At 42.3% G+C, this 13,430-nt stretch overlaps 1 pseudogene; it reads right to left on the bottom strand.

The window, feature by feature from the left end:
* Positions 1–13,001: 13,001 nt before the first annotated feature.
* LOC126475989 (5S ribosomal RNA) lies at positions 13,002–13,119 on the bottom strand (annotated as a pseudogene).
* Between the last annotated feature and the right edge of the window lie 311 nt (positions 13,120–13,430).

Here is a 13,430-nt window from a genome sequence, read left to right as displayed (position 1 = left end):
GTTTGATCACCCATAATAATGCCCGTCAATGGCTACCCCTCCCTGAGGTTCATCTCTGCTCAAATGAACCGCTGGCTATGAAGACAATATTTTGACACAACGAGCTGCAGTCTAGAGTAGAAAATTGTCGAAAAGCACTGGCGGCTGTCTTCTATAAGGAGGGAACTGAAAAATTGGTAAAACGCTACGACAGATGTCTAAGTATGAGCGGCGACTGTGTAGAGAAGTAGCTGGAAAGTATAGCTAACCGTTGCAAATAAAACAGTTTTAATTTTCACTGTGGTTTCCATTTCGCGACCTATCGTTCCTTACTTTCCGAATGAAAAGAATTTTCAGGAGTTTTAACGAAAATAAAGAAGAGGATACAACGTTTCCCAGAGAGCAACCAAGTGAATAACTGAGAAGATACGCTGATAAGCCATAATGTGATGACCACTGCACACCGAGAAGTTGGAAGCTGCCTGGTGACGTTGCGGGCACTTGATGCGCTATGAAATGTATGTGAGCGCAGTAGAGGCGCACGGGACTCTCCCCAGCGAAGGTATGGACTGCAAATGTGCAATACACTGAGATAAGCGACTTTGTCAAAAGACAGATTATTATTACATAAAGCCTATGAACGAGTATCTTGAAAACTGCGAAGCTGGTAGAACGTTTTCGTGCTAGTGTCGTGAGCATCTACGGACAGAGCTAGAAGGACAGTGAAACTACCACTAGGCGCTAAATGGTTGGCTGTCCACGACTCTTCAAAGGACGTGCGGTTCGGAGGCTTGCCCGCTCTGTAAAGTAGGATAGATGGTGGTCTGTGGTATCTCTGTCGCAAGAGCACAATGCTGCTGCAAGCACAAGTGTTTCGCTTATCGTAAACTGTTGAACATGGAGATCCGCAGCAGACCACCCCTATGTGTTTGCATGCTGACCGAACGGCATCGTCAGTTACGATTGCAGTGAGCAAGGGACCATCGGGATTCGACCTTCGATCGATGGAAACGTGTCAGCTCTTCGGGTGAATCACATTTTTGATACGCTAAGTCGCTGGTCGTCTCCGCAAGCGCCACCACCGATGCGAAAGGCGGCTCGAAACGTGCAACGCACCAGGATGTCGGCTACTGGGAGCAGTATTAGGGAGTGGGAGACATTTTCCTGCCTTGCACAGGACGTGTCGTAGTAATCGAAGAGACGCTGACAGCAGTGTAATTGCCCACGTTTCGGAGCCAGAGCCGTGCTACAGTGATTTGAGGAGCATTACAGTGAACTCGCGTTCATGCCTCGGAGACTAAATCCACCTGATGTAAATTCTATTGAATACATCTGGATCGCTAACGGGAGCCATACTCGCGTATGTAAATCAGTGGCCCGTTATTTACCCGAATTACCAGACCTGTGCGTAGACGTCTAATGTCGCATACCTCCACAAACCTAAAACAAACTGTAGTATCCCTGATACGCAGATTCAGTTTGGTTCATCAGTGTATAAGCAGGCACAAGCAATGCTGTTGCTTGAATTGATTTTAATAATCAAAAAGAAATAGCTTTAATTTGGTTAAGGCCAATGAAGGTTAATTCACGTAAAGAGTTGAAGAAAGGATGTTAGTTGGGCAAGACAGTGAGGTCAACACTGAAAGATATTCACTTGCTTGAGCAATCTGTAGCACACGAGTGGAGAAGAACGTTCCTGCGACACATAATAATTTCGTGTTGTGATTTGGAGATTACAATTGCAGCAGCGATGTACGATGGCACCCTCGGAGTGGCCTACCAGCATGACAACAGCGCAGCCACGCTCCGCAGACCAGCGGCCTGGCAGCGGCTCATCGCTACGTCACTTAGTTCACACGTCACGTGTCGACAGTGCAGCCTGATTAGAAGACCTGTAAACAGCTCCTAACTGAGATTTATTTTATTAGCAATTTATTCTGTGAAGAGTTGTAAAACAAATTTCACTGGCTTTGTGCAGTGGTGTCAAGACACACTAATATGATTTATGTGCTGTTGAGTGTATATATCATTGTCTGTATTGTATGCCAGTTACTACACTCAGCATGGAAGGCTGTTTACCAGAAAATAGAAAATTAAAAAAAAAAAGAGTAATCTAATAGTATGACAACTCAAGGGCAAGAGTTATCCAGTTAAAAAAAAAACTAATATGTAGAAGGTAGCTACAAAAGTTGATAAAATTTATAGTATAGATGTGACCCTATTAAAGTTACCTAAGCAGTTACAAACGGAGATAATTAAACAATGTGACTTAATCACGGATAAGGTTAAGGATCACTTTAAAGAAGTAGGGTGTAGAATAAATACCTCTAGCTGTCACAATAAATGGTGATTTTATTTAACACATCATCAGTTTCAGGCTCGTGTCCACCTTCAGCTGGTTTATATTCAGGTACATGTTTCCACACTCACTGTTGGAGATCAGTGTTTAAATCAAAAACAAATCCAAACAGATGCAAATGAAACATTTGGAAGTGGCTAAGCAACATATGTTGCAAAATAATATAGCACCTAGATAAAGCTGGTGTATCCATATCGTTTTCACATTATATTTCTCGCATATTTGAACAGAAATATCTCGTTTTTTATACGATAAGTGTGTCTTAGTTACCGTCCTAATGACTGGTGCTTCCATATTATAAGTTTGATAAAGTAGTGGCACTTAAGAACTTGGTAACTTTACATACACATACATTCGGTGCATGTTTACATTTGAGAAGCAGAGATCACAGTCAAAGAATTTAAGTTAAAGAAGTACAGAGATGTTACACATACAGACACAGAACGGGTATTACAAATTGGGAAAATGAAATTGTTACAAGATTGTGTAACCACATGGTCATTAACAATGTGCAGAATGGTTACTGCTAAATTATATAAGGTTAAACAGACTATAAAAAATGCTAGTTATGAGGGGGCCGTGAGTTACACTTTTTTGATTGCGTTTATAGTTGGTAAGATACTGGAGTTATATTTGAGAGGCGTCAGTTTGAAACTTCCGTGGTTTTTAAACGTTATTTAGCATGAATGCCAGGTTATAAAGGCTATTCCTAATCACCTTACCGATCTCTGATGCCTTTTGCTCGATGATAGCACTAATCCAGAAACTGCAGCGAACCGAGTGGAACTAGCGTGTTGTGTAGAAAATTATCCTTCCTAATATTAACCACAGACAAACTGCCTGTTGGCTTCTGTCTCACGTTCTTCGGCCGACCTTCGTTTGGTGATTTTTCTGACGTTCCGCCAGCACAAGCAACTGGCTTTGGCAAAGTTTCACCCTCCATTGCTGGTGGTGGACTGATGAATCCGAGGGAGAAGCCAACAGGCAATTTGTCAACAAGTGGCCACGAAGGCCTTAACAATTTTGTATTTACCACGGACTTATTATTTTCTGATTTATTCTCTTTTTGTGTTTGTTACCTGCATCCTTTTTGCTACTGCCCTCCACCACAATCCATCCAGCAACTGATGCCTTGATGCCATTACATCAGTTTGATCACCTCAGACGTTCGGTTTTGAATCATGCTGACTGGAACAGAATTGTCTTCAGTGGTGAGTTCCACTTGAAACTGAGCCCCGACGACCAGCAAAGACGTGTCTGTTGAGAAGTTCTGCAAGGTTCACAGGGAAACTTCTGTAAAGTTTGGAAGGTAGGAGACGAGATACTGGCAGAAGTAAAGCTGCGAGGACCGGGCGTGAGTCGTGCTTCATTAGCTCAGATGGTAGAGCACTTGCCCGCGAAAGGCAAAGATCCCGAGTTCGAGTCTCGGTCGGGCACACAGTTTTAATCTGTCAGGAAGTTTCATATCAGCGCACACTCCGCTGCAGAGTGAAAATCTCATTCTGGATGCTCAATAATGTTCATGTTTGAGGAGTTTGGCGGTCAGCCGAAGTGTTTAAACGCGGAATAGTGTTGATGGAGTCACTGTAGCAATTCTGGACGTGTGGGGTGTCGTATTGCCCTGCTGGAATTGCCCAAGTCCGTCGGATTGCACAGTGAATATGAATGGATACAGCTGATCAGACCGGATGCTTACGTACGTGCCGCCTGTCAGAGTCGTATCTAGCCGTATCAGAGGTCCCATACCACTCCAACTGCACACGCCCACACCATTACTGAGCCTCCACCAGCCTGAACAGCCCCCTGCTGACATACAGGGTCCATGGATTCATAAGGGTACACGTCCATCCGCTCGATACAGTTTGAAACGAGACTCGTCCGACCGGCAACATGTTTCCAGTCATCAACAATCCTGATATTTACAGGATCAGGCGAGGCATAAAGCTTTGTGTCGTGCAGTCATCAAGGGTTCACGAGTGGGCCTTCGGCCCCGAAAGCCTATATCTATGATATTTCGATGATTGGTTCGCAGGCTGACGCTTGTTGACGGCTCAGCATTGAAATCTGTAGCAATTTGCAGAAGGGTTGCACTTCTGTCAAGCTGAACGATTCTCTTTAGTCGTCATTGGCCCCGTTCTTGCAGGATATTTTTCCGGCCGTAGCTATATCGGAGATTTGTTGTTTTACCGGATTCCTGATATTTACAGTATACTCTTGAAATTATCGTATCCCCACACTTTATCGCTACCTCGGAGATGCTGTGTGCACCGACTATAACACCACGTTAAAACTCACTTAAATCTTGAAAACTGGACATAGTAGCAGCAGTGACGGTTCTAACAACTGCGGCAGAAACTTGATGTCTTATATAGGCGTTGTAGACCGCAGCGCCGTGTTCTGCCTGTTTACATATCTCTGTATTTGAATACGCATGCCTATATAAGGTTCTCTGGCACTTGAGTGTATTTTAGACCTTTTAGTTACAAAAAGGCCTGGCCATATCGACGGCGTCAGTATCGGGGCACGAATTAGTGACCAAGATTTCATCATAGCGATTATGGTTCCTGAAATTAGTAAAGCACTCAAGAAGCCTAGGGATTGTTTCTGCTAGAAAGAGAAGATAAGCAATCTTTAGTGTCTCGCACTGACAATGAATTCACATCACATAGTTCCAGTCTGATGGATGTAGATGAAATATGGGCAAATGTAAAGGGATTGTAAATCGTGATCTGGAGAAGTGTGTGCAGAGTAAGCAGATTATGGAAGGAAGAGACCCAGTGTGGTTTAATGACTAAATTGGAAAAATGCTGAGGAAGCAACGACTGTTGCACTTTCGGTTCAAAAGAGAACGCGCAAATAATGACAGGCAAAAGTCGGCAGAGACTTATGTCTGTAAAACGATCGATACGCGAAGCTTACAATAAATACTATCACCGTATCTTAGCAAAAGATCTTGCCCAGTACCCGAGAAAATTCTGGTCCTATGTAAAATCGCTAAGCGGGATGAAGGTTTCTATTCAGTAGGGTTGCTGCAGGGAAGGCGAATGGTGAGCTTCGGTTTACTGGTAGGATTTTAGGAAAGTGTGATTCATCTGTAAAGGAGATGGTAAATAGAATACTAGTGCAACCCATTCTTGAGTACTCCTGGAGTGTTTGGGACTCGCATCATGTCGGATAAAAGAGGGATTCAGCGACGGACTACTAGATTTGTTACTAATAGGTTCGAACAAAACGCAAGTGAAGTATTACGGAGGTGCTTCCGGAACTCAAATGGGAATAGTTGGAGCGAAGGCGATGTTCTTTTCGAGGAACACTATTGAAAAATCTACAGAACCGGCATTTGGATCTGACTGCAGAAAGATTCTACAGCCGCCAACATACTTTTCGCGTAACTGGGGTTCGTATGAAGGCATATAGAAAGTAGTCTTTTCCGTTGCTCTGTTTGCGAGTGGAACAGGAAAGGAAGTGAGTGGTACCGATACAGTAGCCCTCCGCCACGCACCGTTCGGTGACTTGCGGACTACGTATGTATATGTAGAGGTTACATCTGCTTCACATTTTTTTGGTAGGAACAGCATGAACAGCCTGGCTCATTAGATTAGAATAGATTAGATTTAGATTCATTCCAATTGATCCATAGTGAGGAGGTCCTCCAGGATGTAGAACGTGTCACAAAAACAACAATACATGACAAATATTTACAACTCAAACAAATAAGCTAATGTACCATTCCACAGGTCCCAAGTGGAATGATCGTCATTTTTTAATGAGCACGATATGAAAGAATCATTTTACAAATACTAATGCACTGAATTAAAAAAAATAAAAAAAGTTTTATTTATTTATTTATAAGGTAATAAACATGTAACACAACTACTATAATACTTATTTACAATGAACACATTACTGCACTGAAATGGTGCAGAATTTAGATTGTGCTTACACACACACACACACACACACACACACACACACACACACACACTTATTTACAATGAACACATTATTGCAGTGAAATTGTGCAGAAGTTATATTGTACTTATATATATATATATATATAGACACACATAAATCAATTGGTTCTACTGAGAAATTCATCAATGAAGTACAAGGAGTTGGCCACCAATAAATCCTTTAGGCTTCTCTTAAACTGAATTTCATTGGTTGTTAAGTTTTTTATGGCTGCTGGCAAGTTATTGAAAATGTGTGTTCCTGAATAATGCACACCTTTTTGTACAAGACTAAGTGACTTTAAATACTTGTGAAGATTATTCTTATTTTTAGTATTGATTCCATGAATTGAGCTGTTGGTTTGAAAAAGTGATATATTTCTAATGACAAATTTCATTAAAGAATAAATATATTGGGAAGCAGTAGTTAGTATTCCTAGTTCTCTAAACAGGCTTCTGCAGGATGTTCTTGAGTTCACACCACATACAACTCATACTGCACGTTTTTGTTGCTCGGAAAACTTTAGCTTGGCTTGATGAATTACCCCAAAAAATAATCCCATATGACATTATGGAATGAAAGTAAGCATAGTATGCCAGCTTTTTCATTTTTATATCCCCTATTTCTGACACAATTCGCATTGCAAATAGAGATTTGTTAAGACGCTTCAGCAGTTCTGTGGTGTGCTTTTCCGAGTTGAATTTATTATCAAGCTGTAATCCAAAGAATTTAACACTGTCCACTTCTTCTACCTCCTTGTCATCATATGTTAGGCATATACTCATGGGACACCCCTTACAAGTTCTGAACTGCATGTAGTGTGTTTTTTCAAAGTTTAGTGACAAGGAATTGGCTAGGAACCAGTGATTAATGTCCAAAAATATTTTATTAGCTGATCTTTCTAAGACTACACTTGATTTTCTGTTTATTGCAATGTTTGTATCATTGGCAAACAAAACGGACTTGGCATCTGGTAATGTTACTGATGAAAGGTTATTGATATACACAAGAAAAAGTAAGGGCCCTAAAATGGAACCTTGTGGGACCCCACATGTAATTAGTTCCCAGTTGGATGATGCCTGATACACGTCTCTTTCCTAATAATACCCTTTGTTTCCTGCGAGAGATATAAGACTTGAACCATTTTTGCAGCATTTTCCATTGCACTATAATATTCTAATTTACTTAAAAGGATGCTGTGATTTACACAGTCAAATGCCTTTGACAGATCACAAAATATACCAGTTGCCTGCAATTTTTTATCTAATGAATTAAGCACATTTTCACTGTAAGTGTAGATAGCCTTCTCAATATCAGAACCCTTTAGAAATCCGAACTGTGACTTTGACAGTATGCTATTTGAGGTAAGATGGTTATAACGCCCTGTGTACACTACTTTTTCAAAAATTTTTGAGAATGCAGGCAAAAGTCAAATTGGAAGGAAATGTGATGGTATTTCTTTATCTCCCTTCTTAAACAGTGGCTTAACTTCAGCATATTTTAACCATTCAGGAAATATTCCACTGATAAACGACTGGTTACACAGATAGCTTAATATGTTACTTAACTCAGAATCCCATTCTTTAATTAGCTTTGTTGATATTTCATCATACCCACTAGATGTTTTTGATTTTAAAGATTTTATGATGGACATTATTTCTGCAGGGGTAGTGAGGGTCAAATTCATATAATGGAAGTTACTTGAAATGTCTGGTCTGAGGTATTCCATAACAGCATCTACAGAACCTGACAACTCCATCTTTTCAGTAACAGTTATGAAATGTTCGTTAAAAAATTCTGCAACACTATACACATCTGTCACCAATGTATCATTTACTCTTAATGCTATTTATCCCTCTTCATGTCTATTTCTACCGGTCTCCTCCTCCACTATATCCCATATTGTCTTTATTTTGTTATCTGATATGACAGACTATCTCTCCTTGTAATATATTTGCTTTGATGTCCGTATTACAGTCTTTAATATTTTGCTGTATTTCTTGTATTGTGCTATAGCATCAACATCGGAACTGTTTCAGATTGACAGATACAGTTTTCTTTTTGTTTTACAAGATACCCGTATTCCTTGAGAAATCCATGGCTTCTTTGTAGACTTAGCTCTAACGTTGGTAAGTTTTTGGGGACATCAGTGTTCAAATAAGGAAAGCACTTTATTAGCAAAAGTATTATATTTTTCATTCATGCCCTGAGCACTGTAAACATCAGTCCAGTGAATGTCTCTGAGAAGTGTCCTAAAATAATCAATTTTTGGCTTATTGATTTCCCTCTTGAGCTCAGATTTAACAGATTTTATATCCTGTTCAGTGTAAACATTTAACAGAAGGAACTGCATGTCATGATCTGAGAGGCCATTGACTATTGGTTTTGTAATATCATTTTGTTCATTGGACTTTTCTATAAAGATATTATCAATGGCTGTTTGTGAGCAGTTGGCTACCCTAGTGGAGAACTTTACAGTGGGAATAAAGTTGAATGATAGTGTCACTAACTCAAATAAGTTCTTATTGGGAGAGTCTTTAAGGAAATCTATATTGAAATTACCAGCAAACACTATTTCTTTGTTTTTGTTGTAAAATGGGCCAGTACAGCTTCAAGGTGGTTTACGAACAGATTAAAGTTACCTGCAGGTGCTCAATATACATTGACTTCTCTTAGGTTGAAAGCTACGGGAAAGGTGCATAAAGTGAAAAAATGGGTTCCGCATGAACTGAATGAAAGACAGCACGTGAAAAGACCACTTCTGACAAGCTGCTCGCCAGATACTAAAGAAACTCGTTTCGCCATCGAATGTGACAGGCGATGAAAAATGGATATATTTTGAGAATCCTAAGCGTCGTAAATCATGGGTGAACCCAGGCAAACCATCGACATCCACTGCAAGACCAGATCGCTTTGGAAAGACGATACTCTATGTTTGGTGGGATCAGAAGGGTGTCATCTATTATAAGCTGCTAAAACATGGAGGTCAAATTAAGTCGGGTGATACTGAGGGAATTAGATTAGAAAATCAGACGCTTAAAGTAGTAATGCACTTTTGCTATTTGGGAAGCAAAATAACTGACGATGGTCGAAGTAGAGAGGATACAAAATGTAGACTGAAAACGGCAAGGAAAGCGTTTCTGAAGAAGAGAAATTTGTTAACATCGAGTATAGATTTAAGTGTCAGGGAGTCGTTTCTGAAAGTATTTGTATGGAGTGTAGCCATGTATGGAAGTGAAACGTGGACGATAAATAGTTTGGACAAGAAGAGAATAGAAGCTTTCGAAATGTGGTGCTACAGAAGAATGCTGAAGATTAGATAGGTAGATCACATAAATAATGAGGAGCTATTGAACAGAATTGGGGAGAAGAGGAGTTTGCGGCGCAACTTGACGAGAAGAAGGGATCGGTTGGTAGGACATGTTCTGAGGCATCAAGGGATCACAAATTTAGCATTGGAGGGCAGCGGGGAGGGTAAAAATCGTAGAGGGAGACCAAGAGATAAATACACTAAGCAGATTCAGAAGGATGTAGGTTGCAGTAGGTACTGGGAGATGAAGAAGCCTGCACAGGATAGAGTAGCATGGAGAGCTGCATCAAACCAGTCTCAGGACTGAAGACCACAACAACAACAACAACAACAACAAAACATGGTGAAACGGTTAACACTGATCGCTACCAACAGCAAATGATGGATTTAAATAGAAAAAAAGGCAACACAAGTCATATTGCTCCATTATAACGCCCCGTTACACACAGTAAAACAGGTCAGGGAAACGAAAGAGGCGTTCAGCTAGGAACTACTAGGGCTTGCGGCATATTCTCCAGACTTGGCTCCGTCAGATTATCATGTGCATCACTGAGACAGGCGTCCGTTGAACAACGCTTCCATTCGTATCAAAATGTACGAAAATGGCTTGCTGACTCGTTCGTTCCAAAAGAAGAACACTTTTTGACGTGGCATTCATAGCCTGCTGGAGAGGTGTGTGAAATATATAAATAGCAATGAATATTGTTTTGAGTAAAATATTGTTTATCAGTTTCAAACAACAGAGGGTAATTATCGCAATCAAATTCCGGTTTCATATTTCTACACCTGGTATATGTACAGCGCTCCATAGCCATCAGCGTGCCCTATTACGTGGGCAGCTAACAGAAGTCCGATGAGCATGATACAGTGGATGGGCAAAAATATGGAAACACCAAAAACACAACACTTTAAAATGTCTAATACGGTGTAAGAAACACATTGATATTCAAAATAGTTTTTTAGTCGTCTCGGAATGGATGAATAAGGGTGCTGAACGGCTTACACCATCCTCCGAGCAAAATGGCAAGTTCAGGCAACGATAATGGAGGTGGATAGCGATTACACAACCTTCTCTCCGAAGTAGACAACAAAGGCTGAATAATATTGAGAACTGGTGACTGTGGTGCCCAGGTGAGATGCGAGAATTCATCTTCGTGCTCACAAATTGACTTGGAGGAAGTGAACTGTGTGAACAGGGACCCATTCGTATTGTAACACAGTATCACCGCATCAGCATTGGGGAACGAAAACTGTATATGGGATGGACTTGATTGGCCAGAATGGTCATTTAATCCTAGGCAGTAGTACGACTTTGCGGAGTAACCATGGTTCCCATGGAATATGACGGCATGGCTGCCCTAATCATCACTGAACCCTCGAGACGTACACTCGGCCAGAAGACGATAACCGAGTACAACAAGTGTCATCTTCATTGTTCCATAGTGCAGGTTTTACGGCTTCGTCATCACGTTTTTCTGTTACAGGCGTATGCATCACTGATGAGTCGTTTTGGCATTCCAGCTTGCCCTGCAATGCTCTGTTTTTGGATCTCTATTCATATTGTTTTGGTTGTTCTGGTGCTGGCAAGGTTCGCCAGTGCGTCATTCAGCTCCTGAGTGACTTTTGCAGCTGTCGTCCCCTTATTTTTGGTCACAATCCTGTTAAATGATCGTCTGTCACGATCACTCAACACATACATCCGCGTTGTCATTTAGTGGAAATGTGGAAAGTTGTGCTAAGGACTGTGGAAGCAAACTGCTAGGCCATCGGTACCTAGGCTTACACACTACTTGATTTCACTTAAATTAACTTACGCTAAGGACAACACACATACACACACCTATGCCCGAGCTAGGACTCGAGCCTCCGACCAGCCGCGCGAACCGTGACGAGACGCCCGAGACCGCGCGGCTGCCCCCCGCGGCGTCATTTAGTGAATAAGGCTTCTCCGCATTCGCTGTGTAAGATACAAATCTTCGATGTTGTGCCACTTGAAACACCAAACAACTCATCTGCCTTGGTTGTGGAAGCACCCACCACGCGAGCACCTGCAATTTGCCCATTTTTGAATTCACTTAGCCAAACGCCTTGCCGCAATGGTAACACGACCACGTGCCCCTCCATATCCGAAGCCAGTGACACATGTTGGCTGAGGATGATACGGTCGTCAGTCGGTACCGATGTGCCTTCCGAGGCCTGTTTCGACGGAGTTTAAGTTTTCAGTTCACTTAACTCCGATATAAAGCATTCACAACTGTCTAGAACACTGTTCTGAGAACGACTGACACGTGCAAAGTATTGAAGATATTGCAAAGGCGCCGTTCGTGATCAAATACAACAAAGCCATCTGCAGGCTTGTGTATCAACTGCATTTATTTTCAGGCCTGCATTTCTCGGGGTTCTTTTATATTTTTATCCACCCCCTATATAAGTTCAAAAATGGTTCAAATGGCTCTGAGCACTGTGGGACTCAACTTCTGAGGTCATTAGTCCCCTAGAACTTAGAACTAGTTAAACCTAACTAACCTAAGGACATCACATACATCCATGCCCGAGGCAGGATTCGAACCTGCGACCGTAGCGGTCTCACGGTTCCAGACCGCAGCGCCTAGAACCGCACGGCCACTTCGGCTGGCCCTGTATAAGTACAGTGCTCCAAAGCAACCAGTGTGATGTTTTAAGTGTGAGACAAGCATTTGTTCTGATGGGGGTGATAAATCTAGGTAGAAAGCTGACGACACAGTGATAAGTGATACTTTGTCCAGTGACATTAAAGTGACCACCTGTCAAAAGTCAGAATAACTACCTTTTGCATTGCGGACCTCTGTAAGACGCGCAGGAAGAGAATCCATAAGGTTATGAAGGTACTGACAGGGATTTTGTGGGGCCATGCTGATTCCAGTGCAATGGCCAGCTGTGCTAGGTTTCTCATTTGAGGATCCATGGCTTGAGCAACCCGATCGATGTGGTCCCACAGTTTTCCGATTGGGTTTAAATCCGGGGAGTCTGGTGGCCAGAGGAGTACGGTAAACTCATACTGGTATTCTTTGAAACACGCAACGTACACTGCGTGCTTATGTGACATATTGAATTGTTTGATTGGTAGATGCTATCGCGCCAAGGAAAAACCAACAGTATATGGTGGTGGACGTGGTCCCAAAGGACAGATATATACTTAGGTTGAGTAAATGTAAAAAAAAGGCACTCCGTCTTCAGGCCACGAGTGGCCTACCGGGACCATCCGATTGCCGTGTCATCCTCAGTGGAGGATGCGGATAGGAGGGGCATGGGGTCAGTACACCGCTCTCCCAGTCGTTATGATGGCATTCTTGACCGAAGCCGCTACTATTCGGTCGAGTAGCTCCTCAATTGGCATCACGAGGCTGAGTGCACCCCGAAAACTGGCAACAGCGCATGGCGGCCTGGATGGTCACCCATCCAAGTGCAGACCACGCCCGACAGCGCTTAACTTCGGTGATCTCACGGGAACCGGTGTCTCCACTGCGGCAAGGCCGTTGCCTAGGCTGAGTAAATGTGGCTTCCAAAATAACGAGATCACCAAGGGAATACCACGAAAGCATTCCCAAGACCATAATATTCCTTCCTCCGGCCTGGACTCTTCCGACGATTGTTGCAAGGTGTTTGCTTTCAGACGTTTCACGCCGATGGAGCGTAAAATGTGACTCATCAGAAAAAAACCAACTGCTGCCACTTAGTAGACCTCCTGTTGTGGTTTTGGCGTGCAAATTCCAGACTTCATCTCTGATGAACACCAATCAGACCAGACGCCTGCTGCGGAGACCCATACGCAGCAACGTTTGCTGAACAGTC

The sequence above is a fragment of the Schistocerca serialis genome, chromosome 4 (genome assembly GCF_023864345.2).
Source record: "Schistocerca serialis cubense isolate TAMUIC-IGC-003099 chromosome 4, iqSchSeri2.2, whole genome shotgun sequence".
NCBI classification, from domain to species: domain Eukaryota; kingdom Metazoa; phylum Arthropoda; class Insecta; order Orthoptera; family Acrididae; genus Schistocerca; species Schistocerca serialis.
The sequence above is the reverse complement of the archived record's forward strand: the minus strand, read 5'-3'. Positions and strand labels throughout refer to the sequence as shown.